The sequence below is a fragment of the Fistularia commersonii genome, chromosome 2 (genome assembly GCF_037954325.1).
Source record: "Fistularia commersonii isolate RoL2024-O1a breed Wild chromosome 2, RoL_Fcom_v1.0, whole genome shotgun sequence".
In the NCBI taxonomy this organism is placed as follows: Eukaryota; Metazoa; Chordata; class Actinopteri; order Syngnathiformes; family Fistulariidae; genus Fistularia; species Fistularia commersonii.
Window position 1 is genome coordinate 27,765,179 of NC_141285.1, and position 6,103 is coordinate 27,771,281.

The following is a 6,103-nucleotide window of genomic DNA, read 5'->3' on the forward strand; positions in this document are numbered from 1 at the left end:
AGCCCGTTATCCTGACGGACGGCTGTGACTAAGCAGGCGGCGCACGGCGGCGAGGGGCGGGACCACGGCCTTTCAAGGGCGAACGGGTCGGACGTCCACCGGGGAGGCGGGAAGGGGCTCCGCGCCACGACCTCAGGGCTTCACCTGCGGCACCGGACGCTTCACCTGCTTCCATCAGCTGCTCCAGAACATTCCTACCACCTCAACTAGAACATCATGTCATGTGGTTCTACTAGCTCGTCCAGAATGTCCCTTCCACCTTGACTAAAGAGTTCCGTCAGCCGCTTCTACTAGCCCGTCTGGCATGGTCCTACTAGTTCGTCTAGAACCTTCGATCGGTTCTATTTCCTTGCCTCCAACTTTCCTATTGGCTTCCTTGACTAGAAGGTTCTGTCACCTGGTTCTACTTGCTTGTCCAGAATGTTTCATCACCTGGTTTCTCTAGTTTTTGTCCAACGTTCTGTCTTCTGGTTCTGCTAGCTTGTCCAGAATGTTGTCATTCTTTGGGTCACATCGCCTGAGGGCGTTGACATTAGCCTATTAGCTCAGGTTACATCAACTCCAGCAGGGATGCTAATGTGCTAGTTAGCATGGAGATTCAAACAAGTGGTATAATTTTTGTTCAGAAATAATGTTGACATGTTCTGTTATCAAGAACCTACAAGACTGGTTTGAATGTTTTCCAGGCCGAGAAGATGAACATTTTACACCAGACCATGCTAATGTTAGCTGCCCGCTCACTGCTGCCACCAGGGCTGGTTGTTTACATTGCTTCGGGGTTCTCCGTGTGGGATCTACTAGTTCTCTCCATGTTCTCACCAGGTCCACTGAAGTTTTACCGACAGACAGCGGAGAACGTCTCAGAATCCAAGAACCGGAGCACAGGGTTCCACAGTGACGTCCCGCGAGCAGCAGTCCTTCAGCTGCACCTCCTCCAGGTCCTCATCTTCATTCATCCATTCATCTGCACTTTGGTGTGAGGAACCCTCTTCTCCGAAGGACTGACGTGGCAGAGGTCACGGGTCTAAGAGAAGGTCTCTGTCACCATGGCAACCAAGGGGAAGGCGGCGGTGAGCATCAGGATGCGAAGGCCGTCATTGGCCGACAGCGGGAGAGATGATTAGCGCTAAGTCGTTATCTCACGGGCCGACGGCGCCGCAGCTGCTGAGACGTTGGGGGTTGGAGGTGTGTGTGTGTGTGTGTGTGTGTGTGTGTGTGTGTGTGTGTGTGTGTGTGTGTGCGCGTGTGCAGGGGGTTGGGGGCGGTGATGGGTTGGAGGTACTGTGGTCTCCAGCCAGAGGCCCTGAGAAGACGCCTTCACTCCACAGTTATGAGGTTTCTCAGAGCGGCCTTAGCATCTTTATCTACAGTGTCCAGAAGGGGGCGCCAAGCAGACTCGTACACTCTGGTGTGTTTAGCCCCGCCCCTACGTCAACGTTAGCAACATGGATGACATCAAGGGGATTGAACGATGCTAGCAAGATGAGTGCCATGAGTGAGCTAAAGTTGGCAAGATGGACGATGTTAGCGAGGTGGACAGTGTTATCATGAAGTAAAACATTAGCAAGATCGTTGACATTAAGCTTAGCAAGATGATCGTCATTAGCCAGCTTAAGTTAACAAGTTGGACGACATTAGTGGATGCTGTTAGCAAGAAGTCAAACAAGTTGGATGATATTAACCAGATGTTTGATGTTAAAGGAATAGAACAATGTTAGCAAAATGATAGGCATTAGCGAGGTTAAGTTAGCAAGATGGATGACGCCGGGTATATTAACCAATCAGCAAGATGGGCGATGTTAGTGGGACGGATGAGGTTACCAAGATGCACGGCGTTAGGAAGACGGGCTATCTTGCTATCTTGCTATCTCTACTGCATCTGATAGGGGGCGCCGTGCGACCTCGTGGCCTTCCAGCGCCATGTTTAGCCCCGCCCCCACAACCACGTCATCCCGGTGGAAGTGGTGTTCCTTGTTCCTCCTTGTTTACTTGCTGCTTCGGCGGCGGATTATCGGAGATTAGGAAGAACACGGCGAGGCGGGATGATTAATCTGAGGAAAGACCCTTAGAACAAAGGAACCCTGGGGATTAGGATGGCAGAACCTCAGAGGAACATCATGTAGAACAACAGAAACATCTCACTGACAAGGAAAGGGACTTGTTCCAGAGATGATGCACACAAGATTGACATGAGGTCCTGAAGCTCCCTGTTTTCTCTGGACGTCTTTGGCGTCAGAGAACATTGAGACAGAAGAACCTTCATCCTGTGGATCTCCGGGTAGAACCTGTCCTCGTCTCCACCAGACAATAAATGTTGTATGGAATGTGTTTCAAAATACAGATTAACATCTAATGTCTGAAGGCTGCTCAGCAAGATGGACAACTATAGCAAGATGTCTGACATTAGCCAGATGGACAATGTTAGCCAGATGGACAATGTTAGCAAGAAGGACAGTGTCAGTGAGATGAATGGCATTTGGGAGACAAAGCAACAAGATGAACGATGTTAGCGAGGTGGACGAACTCAGCAAGATGAATGGCGTTCCCAAGATAATGTTAGCAAGATGGACGTTAGCGATCGAGACAAATTAACAAGACGGACGACATTAGCGAGGTGGACAATGTTAGCAACATTAGCGAGTCCAGAATCTGGAACAACCGCAACGTCAGACAGCCTGAGAGTCCTGAATATATGTGTGTGTGTGTGTGTGTGTGTGTGTGTGTGTGTGTGTGTGTGTGTGTGTGTGTGTGTGTGTGTGTTCTCTGCGCAGTAAACACAACGTGACATTTCTAGAGCGTTCTATTAGTCGCTACAAACAGATGAAAGCAACCAACAGCTCCTTTAACGAGACAACATTAATTAACCAGCTCTGATGTTTGTTCAAGACTCTTCAGCAGCCCCAGGACTCACAGGGGGGGAGAAGAAGGAGGAGAAGATGAGGAAGGAGAAGAAGAAGAAGAAGAAGAAGAAGAAGATGAGGAAGGAGAAGAAGAAGAGGAGGAAGACGGGGAACAGCAAGAAGAAGCAGAGGAAGTGGAGGAGGAGATGAAGAAGAAGAAGAGGTGAAAGAAGAGGAACAGGAAGAAGAGGGAGAAGATGAAGAAGAAGAAGGAGGAGGAGAAAAAGAAGAAGAAACTCCTCAGAAATCACCTGATCATTTTCTTTCATTTGATCTTATTTTATTCCAATTATATCATCTTATTTTACTTCACTTTATTCTCTTATTTTACTGAATTTTATTTCTTATTTATTACATTTTACTTTTATTTAAATGTTCTTTAAATTACTTCATTTGTATTTTAATTTTTTTTCCAATTCTTAAAATGATTTGAAATTTAATGTTTACATCGATCGCACAGGAAGTAAAGTCGAGACGGCGCCCCCGGTGGCCGCTGCCGGAACTGCAGCCTGACAGATATCCTTCATTGATTCACACTCATTATCTCCTAATTAATGAGTGTGTTAAGGGCCCGCCGGACCGGGGCTTATTCTACTTCCTGTCACACAGGAAATGAGGGAGCGGGACGCCACTCGGAGCTAAGGAGTGTGTGTGTGTGTGTGTGTGTGTGTGTGTGTGTGTGTGTGTGTGTGTGTGTGTGTGTGTGTGTGTGTGTGTGTGTGTGTGTGTGTGTTCCCTTCATGTTCATCGTTAAGCATCTCTTTATTTCTCCTCGTTAAAGAAGCCGGTTCATGTTTCACTTCTTTAAGTCAGGCCGTCGTTTTGACCCCCCCCCCCCCCACCCTGTCGCTACGGCAACAGCCAAATCTAGAGGAAAAGAAAACGCTTTCATTTAAAATATTTTTATTTTTAGTAACTTTTAAAGGAGGAACGCATTGAGAGGATGGGAGAGGGGGAAGGAGCTTAGGAGGCAAGGTGGCAAGGGAGGACAAGCCTAGGAGGGGAGGAAGGAAGGAGGTGAGGAAGGAGGGAAGGAAGGAGGGTAGGAGGTAAGGAAGGTAAAGGTAGGATTGAAGGCAACAACATGGCCGCCCTGCTCTTCGTGCCGTGACCTCTGACCTCACAGGGACGCCAGAAGATGAGGAAGGTCGGGCGTCTCCTAGCATGAAGGACGCTTCCTGCTTGACCTTTGACCCACTGGACTTCACCCCTGTTTCCATGGCAGCAACAGGTGTGTTCACCAACCCGTCGGCCTTCAACTGAAATAACACACACCATACCATAATAACACACACACTCACACACACACGTTCTGGCAGGGTGTGTGTTTGGCTGCAAGGAGAATCATACATGTGAATGTATCATCATGTCTGGACTAGAAGCCCAAGCTTTGACCACTGCGGCTCAAACAACCTTTTTGGGGCCAACGAGCTTCAAGCCGCCAAGACATCTGGTCCAAGACCTCTGACCCAAGACCTGTATGTCCAAGACCTCTGGTCCAAGACCTGTATGTCCAGGACCGGTATGTCCAAGACCTGTATGTCCAAGACCCGTATGTCCAAGACCTCTGGTCCAAGACCTGTATGTCCAGGACCTCTGGTCCCAGACCTCTGGTCCAAGACCTGTATGTCCAAGACCCGTATGTCCAAGACCTCTGGTCCAAGACCTGTATGTTCAAGACCTGTATGTCCAAGACCCGTATGTCCAAGACCTCTGGTCCAAGACCTGTATGTCCAGGACCTCTGGTCCAAGACCTCTGGCCTGCTCACATCAGAGCCGTGAAATGAGGACAGAAATGTGAGGACAAAGTTATCGGGTCCAGTGAGCAGGAAGAAGATCAGGATAGACATCAGGTGGACAAAGAGGAGAGAGAAAATGGACTTTTCATCGTGTTATTTGTTATTCATCTTTTTCATCAGCTGTGTTCCAGCCACTGCAGGGAAAAGCCTCTCCGGTGTGTGTTGTGGATGTTAGCAGAGGGTTTGCATTCAAAGTTGAAAATGTGTGTGTTCAAATATCTCACGTTACAATGAAAACACCTGCAGCTTCTAGACTCATAGATTTATTTGTTAATTCTTTGTTGGCGTGGCTTATATTCAGGTGAGCGCTTTATTCTGGAGATGACGGTACAAAGACGTGTGTGTGTGTGTGTGTGTGTGTGTGTGTGTTTACCAGGAGTCAGCAACCCGCGGCTCCCTGTGGTTTTTTATATAAATGAATGAGTATTAATTTTTTTTCTCCATAAATCCAAGAAGGACTAAAACAATCATTGATTATTTTGCTTCAAAATAACCTTCAACCAAATGTCTCTCTGCAGTTTATTGATTTAAAAAAGTCACATTTTGTTTTTACATTGCATCAGGTAAAGGTGCCGACCCCTGGTACACTCACTGTGTGTGTGTGTGTGTGTGTGTGTGTGTGTGTGTGTGTGTGTGTGTGTGTGTGTGTGTGTGTGCAGGAATTCAATATACAGGTGTGTGTGTGTGTGTGTGTGTGTCGGAATACAATATACAGGTGTGTGTTGGAATGCAGTATAATGGTGAACAATACATACATATATTTGTGTGTGTGTGTGTGTGTGTGTGTGTGTGTGTGTGTGTGTGTGTGTGTGTGTTCACTCTGTGTTCTTGGTGTCTGATGCAAATGTGTGTCTTCCTCCAGTGGATCTGAAGGATTTGTGTGTGGGATGATGGGAGCTGTGCTTCTAGGTTCCTCTGAAGGGAGATTAAATCAGCTGAGTTCCCCTGACAGCACACACACACACACACACACACACACACACACACACACACACACACACACACATTCTGTACCTGGAGTACCTCAATCTAATCTCCTGTAGGTCAGACAGATGTACATGGAGCTATGAGAGGCAGGGGAGCACTCTGTGTGTGTGTGTGTGTGTGTGTGTGTGTGTGTGTGTGTGTGTGTGTGTGTGTGTGTGTGTGTTCCGCCATGTTAGCCGCCGCTACATGACGGATGGCGTCCGTGGACCCGGATTCAAACCCCCATTTTGTAAAAGCAGTGAGCGTGATGTTCATGATGTCCAGTGGAGGAGCAGAGGTTCCTCAGAGGAGCTCCTGCTCCATCTGGGCAGAAGCTCCACAGAGGAGGAACCCACGGTTCTATCTTGCCCGTCCACCTTCAGAAGGACCCGCCGTCCGGGACCGAGTCCATCTCCTGGACGCCACTGTCGTGGAGCC

General features: G+C 48.2%; 1 long non-coding RNA gene across 1 annotated transcript in view; it reads left to right on the forward strand.

Annotated features, from left to right (window-relative positions):
- Positions 1-3,352, forward strand: part of LOC147236913 (uncharacterized) — a 4,431-nt gene extending 1,079 nt beyond the window's left edge. Inside the window, exons 3-4 of the long non-coding RNA XR_015107350.1 lie at positions 823-1,070; positions 2,887-3,352. This is a non-coding gene — a long non-coding RNA (uncharacterized LOC147236913). The remainder of the gene's footprint in view (positions 1-822; positions 1,071-2,886) is intronic.
- The last annotated feature ends 2,751 nt before the right edge of the window (positions 3,353-6,103 follow it).